Below are 24,776 nucleotides of genomic sequence, written 5' to 3' on the forward strand. Positions count from 1 at the left end.
TCCTTTGTGACCCAGTCTGAGTCTTCTAGGCTAGATAAAAGGGTCATCTTAATGGTGGAAATATCTGCTGTAATCTTTTTCCTAAGGAATTCTGTCTTAAACTGCTTAAATGTTGAAGCTCTCAACAGCTTGTCTGACCGTAACAAATTTCCTGCTGGGCATCGTTCCTGATTTATTCTAGCTGAAAAAACAGCTATTTTTCTTTTCTCATCTGTAATGTGTCTCCTGATGAAATACTGCTGACATTGTTCAATAAGTGTGTTTATGTCGATCTTATCTTTTTCTGTACCAGAGAATTTTGATAGTTCATTGTTTTCATGACAAATATACACTGGAAATGGAGTATTACTGGGATTTTGTTTGAGAAGGTACTGCATTAGTACTTGCTTCATCTACATTAGCCATCTTTACCGTGTTTTTCTTGCAATCGTTATTTACAGGTAATTTATATTTTTATCCTGATCTTAATACTCTATGGTCTAAGTTATAGTAAACTAGAAGTAAATTTTTTTAAAGTTCACTATCTACATCTGAAATTTCTGTCCAAGTGTCATCATCATTTACTTCAGCGTAAATTGCATCTGTTTGCTGTTCTTTATATAGTGTATGTTTTGTTTCCTGAGTTTGGTTTTCCGCTCGTTCTTGTGTTTCTGATGGTGTTTCGGAGTTTATATTTTGTTGATCGTTTTCTGGTGTTTGTGTCAGGATATTTGTCACTGTTAATGTTGATCCTTTGGGCACTAACTGTGGAACTTTACTAATCATAATGGGATTACACACTGAATCATATTTTACTTTTCTCTTGATTGCTTATAAAATTAAAATGATAAAACACATATGTAAGTGTAAATTGTGTAATTGTCTCTCACTGGGTAGTTTGTAATATTTATGATGAATATCTATCTTTTTTTTTTTTTTATGCGAGGAAGAAGGAACCAAAGGCCACGAGCCCGCAATTATTGTTCCTTCCAAGATAAAAACAATATACAAGAGAGAGCCAAAATCAAGATCCGATCATTTCGAGATGCCTGGACACACTGCGTTTGAAAGACTGGAGATCATAGGAAGCAGGAAATACAGACAGAGGGAGACAGTTCCAGAGTTGACTTGTTGCATAAATGAAAGACTGGGAGTAACGGTTAACTCTTGCATTAGAGAGTTGGACAGAAAAGGGAGGAGAGCTTGCTGCTAGACGGGTGCAATGCGCCCGTCGTGAAGGAGGAGGAATGCGTGCAGACAGTTCAGAGGAGCAGTGACCATTGAAGTAACGATAGAAAAGAGATAAAGATGCAACAGTGCGACGAAGAGACATAGGTTGAAGGGAGTCAGTAAGAGGAGGAGAATTAATGAGACGAAAAGCCTTTGACTCCACCCTATGGAGAAGAGCTGTATGTGGGGAGCCTCCCCACACATGAGAGTTGTACTCCACACAGGGGCGGATAAAACCCCTGTATAGAGTCAACAATTGTGCAGGGATAAAGAAGGAACGGAGTCGGCTTAGCACACCTAATCTCTTGGAAGCAGATTTTACAAGAGATGTAATATGATCTTTCCAAGATAAGTCCCGAGTAAATGAAACCCCATGCATGTTCAAGGATGATGCAGGATTAAGATGAATATTATTAAACATTAGTGGGTATACCTGCGGAATATTTTCTCGGGTTGATAGGTGTAAAAACTGAGTCTTTGAAGCATTAAAAACAACCAGATTATTTTTACCCCAGTCAGAGATACGAACCATGTCAGACATTAGGTGTGCCATAGCCTCGTCCCTTGTTTGTTGAAGTAACTACTGAGATGGACGTTGCGGGAACCCAATGGATAGGTGAAGGGTGGAGTCATCAGCATATGAGTGGATAGGGTTAGATGTACAGCTTAGAAGGTCATTGCTGAACAAAAGGAAGAGAGTTGGTGCAAAGGACAGAGCCCTGAGGAACACCACTGTTGATAGATCTAGGAGAAGAACGATGGCCGTCACCGTCTACAACAGCGGCTATAGAACGATCAGAAAGGAAGCTAGAGATGAAGGCACGGATAGAAGGATAGAAACCGTAAGAGGGCAGGTTAGAAATTAAAAATTAATGCAAGACTCGATCGAAAGCTTTTGAGATGTCAAGTGCAATGGCAAAGCTTTCGTCAAAGTCCCGAAAGGAGGATGACCAGGAGTCTGAAAGGTAGGTGAGAAGATCCCCAGTGGAGCGTCCCTGACGGAACCCATACTGACGATCGGAAAGAGGGTTGTGATAGGAAAAGTGCTTTAAATTTTTCTATTAAGAATTGACTCGAAAACTTTTGAGATACAGGATGTTAAAGCAATTGGACGATAGTTAGAGGGTTGGGAATGGTCACCCTTCTTTGGGACTGGCTGAATGAGAGCAACTTCCAGCAAGAAGGAAAGGTATGAGTTGATAGACAAAGGCGAAAGAGTTTGCCTAGGCAGGGTTTAAGCACAGAAGCACAGTTCTTGAGAACAACAGGAGGGACTCCATCAGGCCCATATGCCTTGTTAGTATTGAGGCCAGTGATGGCCGAAAATACATCAGCTGAAGAAATTTTACTGTCAGCCATGAGGAAGTCAGAGGGGGGAAGTGATGGAGGACCAGCACCGGAATCGTCTAAGGTGGAATTGGAGGAGAAAGTCTGCGTGAAGAGATCTGCTTTATCAGAAGAAATAGCTGCAGAGCCATCAGAGTAGAAAAGAGGAGGGAAGGATGATGAGGTAAAGTTGTTAGAAAGGTTTTTGGCAAGGTGCCAGAAGGAGCAGGAAGAATTCGAGTTGGAGAGTTGAGAGCATTTAGTATGGATGAAATTATTTTTGGCAGAGTGAAGAACAAACTTAGCATGATTCCGGGCAAAAACGTATAAAAGATGTGATTCAGGGGTGGGTTGGCTCTGGTACCTTTTATAGGCCCTCTCCTTGTTGCCGACAGCATTAGAACAAGCATGATTAAACCAAGGCTTTCTTCCATTAGTCAGAGGAAATGAGAATATCTATCAGGATATCTATCTATCTATTTATCTATCTATATAGATCTATCTGTCACGGGGTTCTTAATTTAAATGCAATATTAAAGGATAATTTTCAATAATACTGAAGAGCAGGGACAATGGATTGTCTTGCTAAAATCAAGCAATGATTACTTTATGCTGGCTTGCTTCACCTATTCTCTCAGAACGAGAATTTATAAACTTTCTCGACAGTACACAGCAGAGACTAATTCCTCACAATTGCTGTATATTAGTACTGTTAGCCTCTGGAGAAAGTGACTTCAACCCTGACAATAAATAAGATACTATTAATAATATCAGGTTCTTGCTGATGCGTTAACTCCTAGATGGCACAACAGATTTTAAGCTTAATACAACAAGACTGGCCTAAGTACCAGTTATGAATAGCAAAGCATTTATGCAAGCTAGGAGCTATAATGGAAATAAGCTTATTTATGGAGAAATGAAACACGAGTTTACATTACATTAGGCTCAAAGAAAAAGAAGTTAAATTTATTGATTACAAAGGAATAAATTTAACGTTACATTTCAACGTGAATTCAAAATAAAGAGATCGCACTCACTCAAAAGCTAAATTCTTACGCCTAGGAAAACAACATGCAGCGCAGCCGGCCGGCATGTGAGGGAACAGCACACTTAACTAAACTCTTAAGTCTAGGAAAACGAAAAGAAAATACTGGAGAATGTAGCGTATCACCAAGAAAGGGTGGGAGCCTGGAGAACTGTAGTCTAATGGAGTCTGGGTGCTAGAAGACCTCTCTCCCTCTCACTACTGGAGCACAGAACCACACTCCATTGCGACAGACTAAAGACTGATTCAAATATGATGCGTGTGGTAGGATATTGTATTTACATGGAAAGGTCAGCCGGAAGAAGGCGTGGCCAACGGTTGAGGCATGCAGGGGCGAACAATATAGAAACAATAATATCGCTCAGTAGAGTACTTAATGACGTGCATTAGAACGGTCACTTTTGAAACAGTGACGAATGTTTTGAAAAAAGGATACCATCGAAATGGAGAGAGAAACGGTTGACTGAACGATACACAGTGAGTTTTCCACTAATAGTTCGTGGTTTTTCACAAAAGGAAAATGTCGCGAGTTTGATTCGTGACATTACGCCCCTTCAAAATAAAACTTTTTCCTTATGGGAAAAAATTTGTGGATATATATATATATGTACACATCCTAACTCAGTCACACAAGATTCACACTGTGGTGTGTGCTATCCTGCTACAGGAGAAAATCACTATCGACAATGAGCGTAAAAACCTCGTATTTACGTTAATAGAGGCAAGCTTGAGGGAAAAATCTCTGTGACGATGGTGAAAATCCTGTTCTTAGGTCAAACTGAGCAAAAGTTCGCTACATTTACACTGATAACTAATTGTTGTGTAGCGTGGTGTATGTGATACATGGTGTAGGTGTGACAGTTGTAGTGTAACTGTACCTACCTGTAAAATGATACAGTAAATATTAATATGGCGACGACGAAGGCAGAGGAGAAGAGGCGGCAGCATGCGGCAGACGATCAGCTGGCCTGAACAGCAAAACTGCTACACCCATTGCTGTACCTGCAAAATCAATTAAGGTGGAGCATCAAAAGTTCCAATGAGACATAAATTCTTATTACATTACAATTACTCTCTCTGCCTAGCAATCAGTACATGCTACAAAAGGTACACTCTAGCTGAAAAATACGAGTGACAGCCTAAGCTTTATACATTCGAGGTCGCCGTTAATCTATTAGATACATTATTAACCAGGAAACGTAGTCCCTGGACGCCGTTGGTCTCCAGGACTCGTGTAGTTTACTGGTTAAACTTAACTCTACACTTACGATTAGTGTCAGCAAGTTGAGAATCCTTATGCAAACTCGGGCTCGTGTGTCCTCAGACACAGCCTCGGACTGCACACGGGTCCTCAACCTCTGCCTTAACCTAGTGCCTATATATCGGGGAGCTGAGAATCTTTGTGCAAACTCGGGCTTGTGTGTCCGCAGACACAGCCTCGGGTTGCCTCTACGGGGTTCTCTCTCGAACTTCCCCCTTAACCTACAGTACTTGTATTAATACTGGGGAGCTGAGAATCCTTGTGCAAACTCGGGCTTGTGTGTCCGCAGACACAGCCTCGGACTGCACACAGGTCCTCAAACTTCCCCCCTTTAGGCTAGAGTAAACATGTATATACAATAACGGGGCAGCTGAGAATCATTACGCAAACTTGGGCTCGTGTGTCCGCAGACACAGCCTCGGGTCGCCTCTGCAGGTTCTTGAACTTTCCCCCCTTAAACTACGGTACATAATATGTATGTACAGGCCCCGGACATGATGTGTCCTGTGGGGCCAATGGGCGAGACGTCAGGTGTGCACCCACTTCACCACTACCCTGTCTCTCAACTGACTCAGAGATTACGGGTGTGGTTACAAACGGCACAGGAAGGACTTGTTCGTGATTGGTGTTACATGGACACATATTGCAGGAATGCACAAAACTATCTATGTCTCATCCCATCCCTGGCCAGAAAAAGTCAGCTTGGATATGGCCCTGGGTCTTCCTTTTGCCCAGGTGACCTCCTGAGGCTGAACAATGACCCCATTCTAACACTGCTAGGCGGTACTTGGCGGGAACGACAAACTGCAGTCGAACCTCGCCCTCGGGTGTTCGTGACTCACGGTAGAGCCGTCCTTGTTTAAGAAGGAACTTGGCTCGACCTCCCCGTGAATACTTTATCACTCTACCCTTTTGTTTCTTTCGCACAGCAGCAAGTGTCGGGTCAGAGTGTTGTTCTTGGACAACAATTTGGCTACACATCAGATCTTGTGGTGATTCAGTGGTCACTGGGGTGACACAGTCTGGAGCCTCAGTCATGGCTCGTGTTTCTGCAGCCGAAGTCTGAGTAGCATCATCCTCGGTGCAACTATCCTTGACACCGGAAATATTGCCTACGATTAGGTCAAATAAAGGTTCTGGCATGACAACTGCGAGTGTCATACCAGTATAAAATGGAGATGCCACCTGGATACATGCCTCAGGGAACAATCTCACTGATCCATCTATAAGGTTGGCTTGAATCTGTTGACCTGTGTACTGCTCAGGCCGAACTAGACTCTGCTTGACAGAGCAACCTGAGGATCCATTGTCTCTCAGGACCTTCACAGGGATGTCTCCCACAAACCCTGGCTGAACAAGGAAGGCACTGTCACCTGTGGGAGGGCCTGTGGAGGAAGCAGCTAGCCACTCACTAGGCTGCTGAATAAATGATGCGGTAAACATTGTGCCTTGTAAATTAGATACTTGAGGGGTCGTACTCACTGCCTGTGGAGATGGAACATTGGCCATCTGTGGAGGGGTGTTCACTGTCGCTGTGGGACTAGTGAACTGTGGAGGAGTAACCGTACTGGTAGGGACGTGACCACCGTGCTGCTGCTGAGGAATGAAGGCTGCGTTCGCCTCCTGCCTCCTATTCACTTGAGCTGGTGGTGAAAAGGACAGTCCTGACGGTCGGTTGCGTGGCTGATACTGCTGCTGGTTAGGGTACCTGATGTACCTCTTCCACTCAGGTTTCTGAGTGTTTTGCCTCTGGTCCTTCCACTGCGGTTTTGGACCTTGACCATTACTCTGAGAACGACCATGGTGCTGGGATTCAATCTGAGATGGCTTCCCAGACTTGGCAGTATCTTTTCTGCTGTTCCAAGTGTTTTGCTTACGAGTTCGATACCCGTATGCAGTGAAATATGCATCAGCCTTTTTCACCATTTGGCTGGCATCTCCCACCTGGCAAATCTTAAGCTGTGCTATGAGCTCAGCAGGCCACGACCTCTCTAGCTGTGTACACAGCATAAGGTCAATTATCCCCTCACGCGTGGAAGGAGTTTTATCTTTCTCCAACCACTCATCTAAGTAAGCAGTGAGGTCGAGGAACTGAACAGCTGTCTCCTTTTCTTGGAGATGAGCTCGCATGAACTGAACTTTGGCATCGTCTACTGTCAGACCATACGCCTTAATGAGTGCAGCTTTCATCTCATATGTGAGATTGTCTCCACGAATTCTGTGCAGAATATCGAGGGCAGGGCCCTCAAATAAACTAAGAAATTGAAGCCGCTTAGCTGCCTCATCCAGTTGATACATGTCTGCCATGTCCTCAAAACGAGCTATGTATGGCTCGATTCGCTCGCCTTCCTTGTATGAAGGAAGCTTGATGCGTGGGGGCGCCAGGACATGTGTAGGAAGAGTGCTAGTGGAGCTTGGGTTGGCTGCAGCGATGTGCCTGAAGCCAAGGAATCTCGCTTGAGCTTCAAAACCTCAAGCTCATGTTTTTCTCGTGCCTCACGTTCGGCATGTTCATGTTCACGTTCTCTCTCGCGTTGTTCACGCTCATATTCGCGTTGTTCTCGCTCGTATTCGCGCTGTTCTCGCTCGTATTCGTGCTGTATCTTACGCTCTACACGGGCATCATTCTCGCGCTGCTGCTCCTGATTATGCCGTGAGAGTATGTACTCCTTAATTTCCTGGGGATCAGTAAACCCCCATGTCTTTGGCTTCCTGTAAAAATACAGTGGTAGCCATGACGCTAATTTACTAAGCAAGCCGAAACTGAGTACTGACTGCTGCTTCGCAAACGAATGCTAATAACACAAGTAAAGAATACAGACACAAGCTAGTGGTGACCAGTCTTATCTAGTTAACTGGAAAAGAATAAAGCAAAAATGCAAATGACTGGGAAGACTCAATAATTAACGCAATGGCTACGGCGACTTGGCGTTACCAAGAATAAAGTACTAAATAGAGTTAAGTACTCTATGGATTAATAAAGCAGAAATTCACTTGCTAAACTAACGGTAAACACCAGTAAGCTTGTGCCTATAACTTTAATGATAAATACCTAAATATGACCGAGTGAGTATTATCCCGTGAATAGCTTTAGAGCTAGGAGTTAATATCCTGGAATGAGGTCGCCAATTGTCACGGGGTTTTTAATTTAAAAGCAATATAAAAGGATAATGTTCAGTAATACTGAAGAGCAGGGACAATGAATAGTCTTGCTATAATCAAGCAATGATTACTTTATGCTGGCTTGCTTCGCCGATTCTCTCAGAACGAGAATTTATAAACTTTCTCGACAGTACACAGCAGAGACTAATTACTCACAATTGCTGTATATTAGTACTGTTAGCCTCTGGAGAATGTGACTTCACCCCTGACAATAAATAACTAATACTATTAATAATATCAGGTTCTTGCTGATGCGTTAACTCCTAGAAGGCACTACGGATTTTAAGCTTAATACAACAAGACTGGCCTAAGTACCAGTTATGAATAGCAACGCGTTTATGCAAGCTAGGAGCTATAAGGGAAATAAGCTTATTTATGGAGAAATGAAACACGAGTTTACATTACATTAGGCTCAAAGAAAAAGAACTGTTAAATTTATTGATTACAAAGGAATAAATTTAACGTTACATTTCAACGTGAATTCAAAGTAAAGAGATCGCACTCACTCAAAAGCTAAATTCTTATGCCTAGGAAAACAACATGTGGCGCAGCCGGCCGGCATGTGAGGGAACAGCACACTTAACTAAACTCTTAAGTCTAGGAAAACGAAAAGATAATACTGGTCAATGCAGCGTATCACCAAGGAAGGGTGGGAGCCTGGAGAACTGTAGGCTAATGGAGTCTGGGTGCTAGAAGACCTCTCTCCCTCTCACTACTGGAGCACAGAACCACACTCCGTTGCAACAGACAAAAGACTGATTCAAATATGATGTGTGTGGTAGGATAATGTATATACATGAACAGGCCAGCCGGAAGAAGGCGTGGCCAACGGTTGAGGCAAGCAGGGACGAACAATATAGAAACAATAATATCGCTCAGTAGAGCATTTAATGACGTGCATTAGAACGGTCACTTCTGAAACAGTGACGAGTGTTTTGAAAAAAGTATACCATCGAAATGGAGAGAGAAACGGTTAACTGAACGATACACAGTGAGTTTTCCACTAATAGTTCGTGGTTTCTCACAAAAGGAAAACGTCGCGAATTTGATTTGTGACACTATCTATCTATCTAAATAGATCTATTTATATATCTATATAGATATATCTATGTATCTATCTATCGATAGACAGATAGATATAACTACTTGATTCTTTAACTAAGTGATAGCATTTTATGGATAGTTATGTAAGTTGTGAAGTGTTAACTAATACAACCTTGGTTAGAATCAATCAACTCACGAGAACAGCAGTGGAGATACAGTCGTGGTGTTTGTTGTTTGTTGATTACATCTGAGGTCAAGACACTCACTCTTCTCTTCCTGGTGGTGGAGGTCAGATGTCACACACGTCACTTGGTAGAGTTTAGTTGAGGTAGGTCAGGTCCTGGTATGAAAGCATCAGTACTCGGTGTCGTTGCTAGTGTAGGCAGACAGGTTGGCAGGCAGGCAGGTGTAGGATGGCAGGCTGGTGTCAGGCACTCAGACTGATTGACGGGCTATGACCACCTTAGCAAATGATGACAATGCTGACCTGCTTGCCTCACTGTGGTAGTGGTGGTGGGGAAGAAGATGGTGGGAGTCTTGGTGGAGAACGTGGGGGTCGTGGTGGAGGGTGGTGGAGGTTCAAGGAGGGAGAAAATGTGCTGATGTTGAGTCAGCACACAGATGCACTTTCTCCTTTCACACTTTCCTTGTTCACTTCTTCGTCTTCACTTGTAGTGTTTGATTTTCCTTACTTGTTGAGATTAACTTGAAGGCTTGTAGAGTTGTTGATCGACGAAGTTTATCGTTGATATTGTTTCTCGTAATTGTGGGTTGTGGTTTAGGAGCGATTAGGGACGAAGTTAAGCTGTGTTGATGCGACGCCGGTTCTCGCTCTCTGCATTGCTTGTTTGTTTTTTGATTGCGTGAAGTCGGCAAATAGAGAGTAGTCGTAGACTGCTGTGATTGAGACGTTAATCGGCTTTGTTTACAGCTCTCCACCACTCTCAGTGAAGGTAGTGAGGTAGATATCGTAGTTTACTGTTGTTGGGGTTGTGTAAACTCGTAAAGTGTAGCTTGACTGTGGTTCTTTTTCGTCGCTCGCCATGTCTCGTGTGGCGTAGTTTATCGTAGTTGGTTCGTTATTACCGCTGTTCACCAATCTCAATAACGTATTGAGGTAGATATCGTAGTTTACTGTTGTTGCGGTTGTGTAAACTCGTAAAGCGTAGCTTGATTGTGGTTCGTTTTCGCTGCTCGCCATGTCTTGAGTGGCGTAGTTTATCGTAGTTGGTTCGTTATTACCGCTGTTCACCAATATCGATAGCGTGGTCTTAAGTACTTGTAGGGAGATAGGGCAATAGATTATGGATCGTTAACCCCTTAAACGCGGCTGTGTACGGCCGATCCCCCCCGTGTGGCGGAGTTGTAGCGGGGTCTGAGTAACTGTGGGAAAATATTTCCCAAAAATCAGAGATTAACCCTAAAACATTAAAATTTTTATGGCATATAGTACTTACATTCAGCTTTCTCCTGAGACAGGTGTTTAGCCTTCATGGGCTACCAAAGGACTTGTGAAGACTTGCAAAGTTGGGTAACAAAGTCTTCACTTTCACACCTCCAGCAACCCGGTTTCCCCTCTACCACAGCCTCAATCTGTCACAGTACTCTTTATACAACAACGTACAGGTAGTTTGGAATCCGTATTTGTACAATAAGCACTGAAAATAAGGCTACAATGAACGGAGCATACGGCCGACATGCAGCGCGGCGGCGATCTTCCCGTCACTGAACACACATTTCCCTTTTCACAGCTAAAAACACGTATACTACATTATTTTCCTTCATAATACTTCACAAAGGCTCGCTTGGCACTATTACGGCCCTAAAAATCACTGTCACTGCCAGTATTGTGACGCGGGAATGAGAAAGACCACCGCGGCGCGAGTTTATTCTGCCTTAAGGCAGGCACTTTATTCTCGCTCCTGTCGGCCACTCGCACTTCATTTCTATCGCTCACTTTCACTCTAGCTGTCAGTTTTTTGCCTTATTCATCAGTGTCACTGTCATTTGTTATAAAAATAATATTTTCTACACAACAAACTGTCACTGTCAGAACATAGAATAGAAACATATGCTTTCAACTTCTTACACTGGAGTGACTGTCACTCTCAATACTTATATTATTACTATGTACAATTATTTACACTGAAATCACTGTCACTGTCAGTACTTTTACAACTACATACACTAATTTACACTCATCAGACTGTCACTGTCAGTACGTAAAAGAAAACTAAACACTAGTATCACTGTCACTCTCATTATTATTTTCAAGATTCTTACCCTTATTTTCAATATCTAGTCAGGCTGTGGTAGTCAAAGAAACACGGGTAAGCGCAGAGAGGAACTTTGCACTCTTTGCACTGCAAGGAGGTGCGCCTATATGTTCTGTCTTGCCTGGTAGTGTGGCTGCACACATGACACCTCCTGAGTGCTTTTCCCCTCTTGGCAGTGCTAGGCAGTGGCTCCAGGCGGTGTCGCTGAAGGTAGTCCTGGCACTGTAGGCGGTCTGGAGGTGTGTGTGAGTGGCGCCTGGGACCTGATGCCAGTACCTGTCCAAAACGCTGAAGCAGCTGGTACACACAAGTCTTAGAAAAACGCCGGAGAGAGTAGTTTGCTGGCTCCCTGTTCTTGATCTTATACAGGATGAAGGCGTTCAGCATGCACATATCAAGCAAGTGCAAGAACACCTTCCTGTACCAGCGACGGTTCCTCCTCAGGCAGTCTATCTCTCCGATCATCATGTCAGACTTGTCCACCAGCCGCATATTGACGTTGTAGTCAATCACAGCATCAGGCTTCATCACAGGATCGCCAGTCCTTCTGTCGACTTTCCCTGTGGCTTGCATTTCCCCCTTGTGAACTGTGGTGAGCACATTGACGATTCTCTTATCGTGCCACCTGATCGCCAGCATTTTGTCAGTTTTTTTCAGGTGCACGTCTCCCCGCTTTGATTCTTCAGTCTCGGGGAAGGCAGGGTAGTGTGCCCTATTGCTACGGACAGTGCCACAGGATCCGACGCCGTGTTCGGAAAGGTACTTGGCGAGTTTGGGAGCTGTATAATAATTGTCCGTATACAGGACATGATTCCCGCCAAAGTACTTTTCCAAAAGCACTTTCACCACAGAACCAGAGAATCCACGGGGGTCGGTCTTGTCCAAGTCCACATTGCTGGCGGTGTAGATAACGAAGTCGAGGATGAACCCCATCTTGCAGTCGCACAGCACAAAATACTTTATTCCAAAGCCGTGGCGTTTGCTAGGAATATACTGCACGAACCGAAGACGGACCCTGAACAAAACCAAGGACTCGTCAATCACAACTTTCTTGAAGGGCCGAAGGAACGTCGTAAACTTGTCGTTGATCAGGTTCAGGGTTCTCCTCACTTTCCATAGTGGGTCAGCTTGGGAAGGCTCATCGTTGTTGGCAAAGTGAAGGTAAGTCATGAGTTGCCTGAAACGATCACGATTCATGTATTTGTTGAAGATGGGTGTGGGGCAAAGATCGTCAGCACTCCAGTATTCCTTGAGCTTGTGCTTCCAGTTATGTGGCATAAGAAGCATCAAGCCGATGAATACAAATAGTTCCCTGATCGTTACAGGAACCCATGCTGCCATCCGCGACGTGGATGGCGTTGCAGCTTCACCTTCACCTTCACGAACTGCAGCAGATTGCCCTTCGTACCGGTTCGTCTCGGTACAAATCTGCTCCATTACTTCGTTATCAAGGAAGGCCAACAGGTAGTCCAGACATTCACCATCCTCTGGGACAGGGAAGTCAGCCTGTATCCCACACCCACTGGCATCAAAGGGCAGATCTTCTGGCACAAAATCTGAGCCCTCAGACCACACGAAGGCATCCAGAGTGCCCTGCCTAGGCTGGGAGGTGGTGGGGGCGGCGGGGAGTGAGGCAGGCCGTGTGGCAGTGGGTGAGGCAGGCGGTGAGGCAGTGGGTGAGGCAGGCCGTGTGGCAGAGGCTGTGCTAGGTCGGGTCGGTGTGGTGGTGGTGGTGGTGATGGGGAGATAACGCGAAGGTTCAAGGTCACTCGCAGTGGCCTGAGTGGTGAGTTGCCTAGTGCGAGTAACCTTAGCACTAACTCTTACACTAGGAGACACTTTTCTACTCCTACTAGCATGGACACTGGGCCTACAGAAACCTCTACGTAAACCAGACTGCTTACTTCCCTTCCGAGGTGGTGAAGGAGACTCAGAAGACTCCGGAGAAAGTACAGCTGAAGATGACGACGAGAGAATGGGGCTGGGAGTGCGTGGCGGTATGGCGGCGGCGTGACCTGGTGTCGGGGACAATGGCCGGTCTGAGGAAGACAATGGCTGGGAAGCGGGGTCACCACTTCGTCTCCTCTTGGCCCCCTTTCCATACACTAGGCCCCTTTTCACTGGAGCCTTGCCTGTTGAGGTGCTGGGCACAGGAATTGTCACTTCAGGCACCTCAGACTCAGCACTCGATAGAGTGTCTGACTCGGCAAGGCTAGATAACACACCGACGTCACTACCATAATCCATTGACGCTTTCAACAATTCAATCCCTATAGCCGAGTCACTAAGGCCCTTAGCAGTTCCTTGTAAGGGTTTGTACGGGGTGGAGGTCACAAAGCCCTTTTTCGGAGGGCTGGAAGGCACAGACTCGGAAGAGCTTGAGTTTGACATGGTGTCACCTTCAAAGATTCTGGTAGACTGACGCTAAACAGGGGCAAACCGCGGGAAAAAATGCTAGTGTGACAACTGGGGAAACAAGCGTTTCCAATTAGCATAAAGTGCTCGCGAGAGGAAGGCGCAGATTTACACGTCTGAGCTGTCCGCACGCTGCCATATTGCACGACGAGGGAGGGCCGGGCAGCGGTGCGTGGGTGGGTAAAAAAAATGATACTTGGCAACAACCGAGGTCAGTAGTACAAAGGTCAAGTGTGCTAAAAGTAGCCAAAGAGTGGCGGTACTGATAGACAATACCAGCTGGAGCCTGCTTGCCCGCAGTTATTCAAAATTTACTAGAATCGCAAACGTGACGATCGGCCTTTATGTCCTTTTCGCCGAGCGTCGCAAACGCGATGATCCACGTTTAAGGGCTCAGCCAGAATAATGTACTGAGACTTAGTGTCAACGAGGTGAGTTACAGCACTCTTGGGTTACTAAGTTTATTGAACACAGTTATAAAAAGTGAGTTACAGTTTAGCAGAGCGTGACCCTAACGTCGGACCTTCTCTCTAGCCCATCTCTCCCCTTTCTCTCATCTGAAAGGAATCTCTCCGACATTATATACAGTGTGGGGAGGATGTTTATGTCTGGCAAATTTCCCATCATGTGGACTAACTGGCTAGGGCTGGTTGCTCCACGTCTTTGAATACGTTATGAAATTCTGACTATGGGGAAGTTTGAGATACATCGTATGGTTAATGATTCTTGATAGTCTGGGACAACAAAGGTTGTGGATATACATTATATGAATTGACATTACTGGTTCGTCTAGGTTAGAGGATGTGTTCTGTAACTCTTCCTGGAGAAATCAGACATAACTACCTGTTTTACATATTGTTACCTATAACTATATAGTTACATACAGTATTGTGTTATATTATGCCTACATACTCTTTCAAGCTCTCCATCCCCAAAAGTTCCATCCTTACTCATCACACTACCCAAGTACTTGAATGCACTCACATTCTTCATATCCTCACCATCCAACCTCACTGTTCATTCTGTGACTTCATTCCTCCCAAACATCATAACTTTACTCTCGTTTACATTAACTTTCAGATTCCTCTTCCTACACATTGTCCCAAATTCATTCACCAAACCTTGCAACTCCCATTCATCTTCACCCAACAATACTGTATCATCAGCAAACAGCAACACCAGAATCTTCCACATCTCACCCTCATTCATTAGAGCCACCCCCACATCCACTGCCCTACCTTTCACCTCCTGTACAACCCCATCCATGTATATATTAAACAGCCATGGAGACATCACACAACCCTGTTTCAGTCCCACACTGAGATCAAAGAACTCATTCAGCTCACCATCCACTCACACCGTAGCCCTAGCTCCTTCATACATACTCTTCACAGCACTCAACAATTTCCCCTCCACTCCATATATTCCTAATACCTTCCACATACCTTGCCTATCTATTCTGTCATAATCTTTCTCCAAGTTCATGAAGGCAGTATACACTTCCTTTCCCTTCTCTAGACATGCACTAAACATCTTAGAACAAATATCTGATTTACACACCCTTTTCCATTCCTAAATCCCCCTTGTTCTTCTCCAACTAGCTCCTCTGTTATATGCCTAACCCTATCAATGAGTATTCTACCATATATTTTTTCAGTCACACCAAGAAGGCAAATACCTCTATGGTTACCACATCTCTCTCCCCTTTTCCTTTGTATAAGGGAACAGTTATACCTGATTTCCAGTCCTCCGGAACCCTTCACACTTCCCAAGCCAATCTACAAAACTTCCATATCCACTCCACTAAATCTCACTCCATACTTCAGCATTTCTCCACATACTCCATCAATTTCTGGGGCCTTTCTCATCTTGATCTTCTTCATTATTTCTACTACTTCCGCCCTACTGATCCCTTCCTCCCTCCTCTCATCTCTTCCTCTCCAAGCCATTCCCCAAACACGTATACTCACACTGCTCTCACTCTCTACATTCAACAAATCCTCAAAGTGCTCCTTCCATCTCCTCAATTTCTCTCTCTTCTCCACCAAGAATCTATTACTCCTATCTTTCACCCCTACTATTTCCCCTTTCACACTGCCTTACTTTCCTTACATCCTTCCAAAACAGTTTCTTACTCTTCCTCCATTTCACACTCAGATTCCTCCCAAACTCTTCATCCACTTTCTGCTTATTCTCCTTCACCAATCTCTTCACCTCTCTTCTCCTGCTCACATATACCTCTCTCTTCTCTCTCTCATCTTCTTCCTTACCTCTACTCGCTAGCCATTCACTATATGCCTTCTTCTTTTGTTCCACAGCTCCTTTCACCTCAGCATTCCATCATGCTGTCCCTTGCGCACCCCTGCATCTCCTCCTCACTCCACAAACCACCTCACACGCTGTGCCTATCTCTTCCGTGAATGTCCTACATACGTTTTCCACTCCTTCCATCTGCTCTAACTCATACCTTCCGAATCTTTCTTCCACTATGCTCTTATACTCTGCCATTTTCTCACTCTCTTGCAACTTCACTCTTCTCACAGGAACTGCTTCCTCCTGTCTTCCCCTTCGTCTCTTCACCCATTTTCTCTTCAGCCTTACCTTGGCCTTCACTAATGATGGTCCAAGATTCCTTTCCCCCACTCTCTTCACACTCTTGCATCCAACACTTGTCTTCTCATTCGCTCACCCACACACACGTAGTTTATCATTGCCTTTCGTTCAACAAGTTCACCATCCATTCTTCTCATGACTCTCCATGCATACCTGTGGATCATCTTATGCCGAAAGTAGGTGCTGGCTATTGCCTACCCCTTACCAGCACAGATGTCCACCAAAGCACTACAATTCCCATCTACTTCGGCTGGCACACCCCACTGACCAACCACTCCATCCACTCGTACATTCCCAACTTTGCCATTCATATCTCCAATCAGAAACTCTCTCTCGCTCCTCTCAAACTTGTCCATACATGCTTCTACACTTGCCCAAATCTCATCTTTCACTCTTGCCACTCGGTCTTCTGTCGGCTCATACGCACATACAATCGCCCACGCATGTATACCTACTTTCATCCTCACCCATACAATCCTTGCACCCACTGTTCCATACTCTCTTATATTCTCCTTGCACTTCTTGCTTATCATAATATAATAATAATAATAATAATAATAATAATAATAATAGTAATAATGATAATAAGAATAATATTAATGATGATGACGATGATGATAACAACAACTAGAAGACTGTAAAATTTTCCAAGGAAAATTCTGATAAAAACTTCCCACAGCCATTGCCTACTAGAAGCTGAGCTATAAAGGCTTTTTGAGGTCGAGGTCACTGAGCTTGTGCATGTCACCTTAGATCATCACAGTTTATAAGTTCACCAGGTCTGGTGGCTCCAGCTTTATGTCGAGGCACTATGATATCAAAACACATTATATAATAGCTAGTGACATATATTGTATTAATATATGATATAGAGGTTTGAGGAAAGTCATGCTTAAATTTGAGAGTTTGAGGAAACAGCAGTAGGAATTCTAGCTAAGGAATATTGCCCACAGTGCAACATGTTGTCATGGGAAGTCACACCTCACACTTGATGGAAATCCCCACGAATTCATACACGTGCCCATACACATGATCCAACCAGTCATATACAGGGGGAATTGGAGAGACAGGTCAGAAGGGGTTGGAACGCGATACGAAACAGGAGAGGCACAGTGGAAGAGGCAGGAGTAGAGGGCACGGCGTTAGCTAGCATAAACCGCCCTCACATTAGTACTGTTTGTTAATACAACCCCTTTCAGAACAGAGCTACAATCAAACCCCAAACTCATCTTTATCTTTCTCCTGACTTCCACGACAAGACCTACTTGAAAATTCTCTCCTCTTACAACCTTATAATCTAACATTTTTGGTAATGCCTCGACTACAGCTACGAGATGTAATCCTTCATGGAAAATTAGGTGACATGCAGAATATCTGGAGAAGTCCCAGTCTCTGACCCCAGGCGATCTCAGAAAACAATCATCCGAATGGAACCATACTCCTTCCCGCACTGCGTTTGCTTTAAGGCTATATTGTAGTAAAACTTCAGCTTATTAGCCTAAGCGGTTCTTGAGATACCATGGCTGACTCTTATTTCTGTGTTCCAGATAGTTTTTGGAGATCCGTTAGACAGATTGTCCCCATATTTCGTCAAAAGAAGCAAAAGGCTGCTTTACTAAGTTGGCTAAGTTTGAAAGCTCTCGGCCAAAATCCTTTGAAATACCGCAGTTTAAGAATATGTAAGAATATTAATAACAGGAAGTGGTGCCAAGGCACAGCAAACCGAACCTCGACAGTCATTTTAGAGCTGTCGTATAAACACAACAGGATATCTTGTCAAAGATGTCACATATCAGATTTTGAGTTAATAGGGTGAAAATTGACAGTTTTATATCCATTTGAAATTTTAGGCCCGACCCAACTGACACTGACCCCCCTACGGCATACTGAGGGGTGACCCCCCTGATGTAATGAACATGTTATAAGAGATAAATCTGAAAAAAAAAAAAAAAAAGCACCTTTAGGTTTTGGTTTCATGTCGGTTCGACGAACTTGAAAGGAGTTATGGCGAAAAAAACGATTTTTACCCATCCCCGTTTTCTTACATTTTTGGGCCTACAGCATGGGCCTTGGCCCAATATTGTCCAAAATTTGATCAGTCGATCAGAAGGTCAGAGCCTATCATCCCTGTGATTTTAGTCAAAATCGCACCAGTAGTTTTTGCATAAACTTGTTAACAGACAGACAAACAAAACAAACAAACAAAGAAACCGACAAACCGAGTGAAAACAATACCCATCCTCGATCCCCTCCGGGACGGGGACGAATAACTACAGCATGGTAAAATTGTTCAAGGACAAATTTGATGAAGAAGCCATTGCGTACTAGAAGCTGAGCTAGAAAGGGACCTTGAGGTCTGCTTGTCACCGTAGGTCATCAAAGTCTAGAAGTTCACAAAGTTTGTTGGTTCTAGCTTTATTCCTTCATGGCATATTAAGTGACATTCAGAAAATCAGGAAATATCCCTTTTTTTTTTTTTTTTTTTTTTTTTTTTTTTTACCCCAGGCTAGGTCACAGTCACTGATCTTGTGCATGTCACCTTAGGTCAGCGAAGTCTATAAGTCCACCAAGTTCTGGTGGCTCTAGCTTTAATCCTTCATGGATAATTATATGAAAACTGGAGTATCAAGAAAAGTCCCTTTTTTTTTTTTTTAACTTCAGGAAACATCAGAGAATAATAAACCAATCGGAACCATACTCTTTTCTGCACTGCGTTCTCTTTAGAACAGTGTCAACTGTGTAGCGTTTTAGTTAGGGTATATTGTACTAGGGCTACACCAAGGCAAATGGTAAGGATAGATAAACATGCATGTGATGGAAAGAAATAGACAGGGCAGTGATTACTGACTTAGAACAATACTGAGTTATTACAAGCGGTACAAGATAATTAGATTTACAGCATGTGTAGATCAATTGTTTAGATAGACAGTTACAGACTAAACTATGAGCAATGAATTTAGTGAGAAGCGGTAGTGCTGAACTGATGTGTTTACATGTATTGTATATGTAAGGTCGTACCACGTGGCCAGATTTACCAGGAGAGATGGCGACCAGGCAGGTAGTTAGCCAGGTGAAGATGAGAGGGAAAAAGAGGGCATGAGCTAGGTCGCCCACTCAGTTTTAAACCCCTTAATGAGGTAGGTGGAGCATAGGTACAACTAGGTCGTCTGCATAGGCGCATTTGATTGGTTTAGACACCACTACCGGCGAGTAGGAACAAGAGATCGAATATTATTGGTAGTGGCACTAGTACAGGTGAGGAGGGATGAGAAATTGAATACTATTGGTAGCGGCAAGAGTAACCACACTAAATGAGAGAACAAAGTGGGGAAAAACCATGAGAGACCACGCGGGAAGGAAACCACGTGTGTAGGAGAAATGCGAGGTACAATATGAATTTAACCTTGTGGTGTAATATATCCCGCAGCACTCCTCTTCCCCCCCCCCCCTCCGTTTTATGGCAAACAAAAAATATATATATTATTATTAGGGCACAAGGTACAAAATATATATACAGTTTTCAAAGTGATATTTGAAAGTGATCGAATGGGTAATTACAAATAGCATTTGTGATAGACAGGAGAATTACTAATGACAAGTCCCTTGCATGGTTATGTGTGAAGAAGTAAGGTATTAAATGAGGGGCACATGACTATAAACTAACAAACCGTAGCCAGGCATAACTTTCTGTAGGAGAATTTGACTTGTGCTTAGCCATTATGCGCAAATGAATGAGAGTTATGCCCGCATTTACAACTGAGTCATTGTAGGAAGAAGACCAAAAAAAAAAAAATTGTACAATACGAATGAAAAGTATGTGTGTGACGACATGGAGTGTCTTCAGTTTTTGGTATCAGATTATGATGGAGTGTAAAACTGTTGTGGTTTGACGAGACTGCCTGATTGTGTGTAGGTGAAATTAGAGATACAATATGAATATAATTTTGTTGTGTAATATACGCCACACCACGGAGGGGCTGGGGAATGATTTGCAACACTTGGGGTCTGAGTGGTGAAGCCACCTATTTTACTTGTTTGTCTAATCTATTTGTTAAATTTGTTAATAAAGTACACAGCTCTGACATGGAACCGTTTTTGTTAGCAACACTATTCACTGACACCACTGTTTCACTCGGGGTAGCACTGGGGGCTATGACAGGGGGAAAAGAGGTGTGTGCACTTACTGGATGGGTAGCGTAATTCTGCTAAAATTCGTATAGAGCGTCCGCCCTCTCGATGAACTCAGCAAGGGACGTGCCAGTGCCCAGGGATGCTAGGTGGAGATGGAAGTCTGGTGGCATGAGATGGAGTCAGTGTCGGAGGAGGTCTTCTGATAAGGTGACCCCTGCTGACGTGAGAGTGGCTTGAATGTGGGCAAGGAGGGCAGAGGGGTGCTGCTGTTGGGAGTGAATTGCATCCAGCTCCATTAAAAGTGCCTGCTTTGATTTGCCCAAGGCCTGCAGCAGACTCTTCTTCAGGGTTTTATATTTGTGCTCCATAGGTGGTTTCAGGAGTACGTCTTACACAAGAGCAGCTACTTGAGCTGGGAGAGTGCGGACAACTGCTCACTGGTATCTTTAAGCCACGTGACATCAACTTGTGTACGAGTAAACCACGTGTTAATATCATATGTGAATGTAGGAAGGGATAGACGGATGTTTTTTGAGGTATCCATGTTCTTTAAACACTACAGCAAGTCACCACTGTAGTGTTTTGGTTATGGGTATATTTTACTAGGGCTTTACCAAGGCAAATGATAAGGCTAAATAAACACACATGTGATGGAAAGAAAAAAACAGGGCAGTGATTACTGACTTAGAACAATACAGTTATTACATGACTTCAAGTGGTATAAGGTAATTACATCTACAGCATGTGTAGATCAATTGTTTAGATAGATAGTTACAGACTAAAATATAAGCAATGAATTTAGTGAGGAGTGGTAGTGCTGAACTGATGTGTTTATGTGTATTGTATATGTAAGGTTATACCGCGTGGCCAGATTTACCAGGAGAGACGACGAGCGGGCAGGTAGTTAGCCAGGTGAAGTTGAGAGGGAATAAGGGAGCACAGGCCAGGTCTCCCACTTAGTTTTAAACCCCTTAATGAGGTAGGCGGAGCATACTGTAGATACACCTAGGTCGTCCGAATAACCGCATTTGATTGGTTTAGGCACCACTACCAGCGAATGGGAATGAGAGATCGAATATTATTGGTAGTGGCACTAGTACAGGTGAGGAGGGATGGGAAATTGAATACTATTGGTAGCAGCATGAGTAACCACACTAAATAAGAGAACAAAGTGGGGAAAAACCACGAGGGACCATGCGGGAAGGAAACCACGTGTGTAAGTGAAATGCGAGGTACAATATGAATATAACTTTGTGGTGTAATATATGCAACAACTGCATATTCTGATTTGATATAACAACAGGTGCCACCTTTTTATGGAAGTTTGTGACGAGATGGTAACCAGGAAAAGAAAATGGGGATATTTCATTAGTGGGAGAGACTTGGGGTTCTGTGAAGAACAGGGCTAGAGAGGATATGGACTCAAAGAAAAAATTAACTGAATGCAAATTGGTACTGAGACCACGGATGTTGAAGAATAACACTTCACCTGCACTTCTCTGCTCAAGAGCATGAATGGAATTTGCAACGGTTGCTGCTGGTTCAGTCGCCTGATGGCGACCGGGACCCTGTGCCACCAGCCTTACCCAGCGTGTGGTGGCAATCCGGGATACCACCTGGTTTGCTGATATTAATATTGTAGCCATTGGTAAAGGGAATGGAAATAGAAGGTCTTATATCTTATGTGCGTGTAGTGTGGTGTAGACAGTTGAAGGTAGAGGTATTATGAGAGTATGATGGCCTACTCTCTATGTAAATGAAAGCACTAAAAATGCTCAGCAAAAGGAGATGCTCAGGATCAACTTCTGAGGGCTGATGAAACGGGAGCTCCAGCTCTCCCAGCCACCAGCTTGCCATCCACCTCGGGAGTACAGCCCTGTTCGACTGGTACATCCACGATTGTGGTCGAAAAAACAAAATAATCCCTCTGACTCTTGCTGTCTGAAATATACAAACCTTGCTTGATACTGACCACGACACAAGACGATGCCGTAGAACTGCCCTTATTGTCCATGGCCTGAAATTATGTAAAATTGACATTGCTACCTTGTCTGAGACTCACCTCTCAGGAAAGGACAACCTTATAGACGCAATAGATGAGTATACCTATTTCAGGAGGGGAATTTCCATCTGAAGCAACCTTCTACAGAATATCCAAGAAACAACTGTATGTATAATCAGAGAGGCTGATGTCTTGGCACATCCTACTCCCTAATGGCCAATATCCAGCACTCATCAACGCCTATGCCTCAACGCATAATTCTGAGGACACCATCAAAGATTATTTTATGACTCTTTGGATGCCACCATTCGCTCATTATCACCTAATGACTAACTGATCATGCTTGGAGATTTTAATGTCAGAGACAGAAAAAATAATCACCACTGGCAAGGTATTATAGGTTGCCATGATGTTGGTAGCATGGAAAACAATGGTCTTAGACTGATATCTTTATGCTGAGAACACAGTCAGGTCATCACCAACACCAATTTTTAACTTAAGGATAAACACAAGACCACATGGATGCACCCACGGTCCAGACATAGGCATCTAGTTGACCACGTCATTGTAAGGCAGTGAGATCGAAGAGAAGTTCTTATAACCAAAGCTATGAGAGGTGGTGAGTGCTCAACAGACCATAAACTTATACTCACCAAATTGCAGTTAGTCATACGCCCACGAATGCGCCTGTGATCATCACAATACTAAACTGCAGTAGCTTAAAGGATGTCGCAACTTGCAACAACTTCTATAGCACCATTACAGACAAGCTTTCACAATGCCCACCACTTGATTCAAGCAACAATGCAGCAAACCTTAATGCAGAGTAGCTAATCATTAAGGCAATGCTCCAGAGCACTGCAGAAAAACACTACCTGTAGGCTTCTCCACTCGCCGCCATAAAGACTGGTTTTATGAAAATGCTGAGGGCATACATGACCTTCTTGCAGTGAAGAATAGAGCACAGAGCAAATGGTTGGAGCATCCTGGCGCCTTAATCCTAAGAACTGAATTTCAGAATCTCAGATGTGAAACCCAGAGAAAACAGCATGACATGGAGAACAAATCGTGTACTGAGCAAGTAAATGAGCTGCAAAGACTGGCTGATATTAACGACCAACATGAGTTCTACAATTCTGTTAAGCCATCTATGGGCCAACCAGATACTACTTAAACTCTGTTCGATCAGCTGAAGGAGAGCTACATGATCTGCCCACTTCTATTTCTGTTCTTGTATAACTTATAAAAATGTATTCGACTTTAGTCTGCTCTCCCACCCAAGTTGATCTTTTTGTGTCTCTTAAAGATATTCCTAACACTGATCTTTTTATTCCTCTTTAGGAATGGATTAGTCGATATTCCATTAATATCATCAGTTTCCAGGTCTGATAACCTTACGCCATTGCTTGAATTATATCTGTCTATTGTCAAGCACTTCAATCCCGTAAGTGGTGACCATAACACATCGCGTCCATTTCGCCCTGTCCAACGTCATTTCACTGCCTTCCTTCCAGCTCACATCCCCTCTCTCATATACCTTTCCACTCCATCCTTCCACCTCATCCTCTGCCTCTCCCTCCATACTTCTCCACTCCATCCCTCCATCTCTTACTCTGCCTCCCCCTCCCTCTCCCCCCCCCTCCACCTTACTCGCATACACTCTCCTCGTCAGTCTCTCGATCTCCATCCTCTCAGCATGGCCAAACCACCTCAGTGTATTTCTCCTAACGCTTTCTATCATATCCACATTCACACCACAATGCTCTTTCACTTCCTCCTTTGTCAGTCTGTCTCTCCACATAATGCACATAATGCCACATCTTCCTCTCAAATAACTCATTTCAACTGCTCTCACTCTTGACTTTTGTCCTTCCAAAAAGTCCACCCTTCACTTCCATATGTTAGGATTCGAATCACAATACTGTCATGCAGTGACTTTTCTACTTTCATGCTCACTTCCTTGTTCCTTATCACTGCTTTCAAAGAACCAGCAACCTTTCTTCCTTGTTCTACCCATTCAAGCACTTCACCTAAACTTCCATCGTTACTCATCACACTACCCAAGTACTTAAAGGCACTCACATTTTCCACTTCCCCCTCATCTAGCTTCACCGTACACTCAGTAGCCTCAATTCTTTTGAAGACCATTACTTTACTCCTCCCTACATTCAACTTTAGAGTACCTTTCTTACACACTCTTCCAAACTCATCCACCAAGCCTTGTAGTTCCCCTTCGTCTTCAATTAACAATACAGTATCATCTGCAAACGACAGTACATTGAGTTTCCAAAC

This window comes from Coenobita brevimanus, chromosome 15, assembly GCF_032717465.1.
Source record: "Coenobita brevimanus isolate Jiangsu-jjx chromosome 15, ASM3271746v2, whole genome shotgun sequence".
Lineage (NCBI taxonomy): Eukaryota > Metazoa > Arthropoda > Malacostraca > Decapoda > Coenobitidae > Coenobita > Coenobita brevimanus.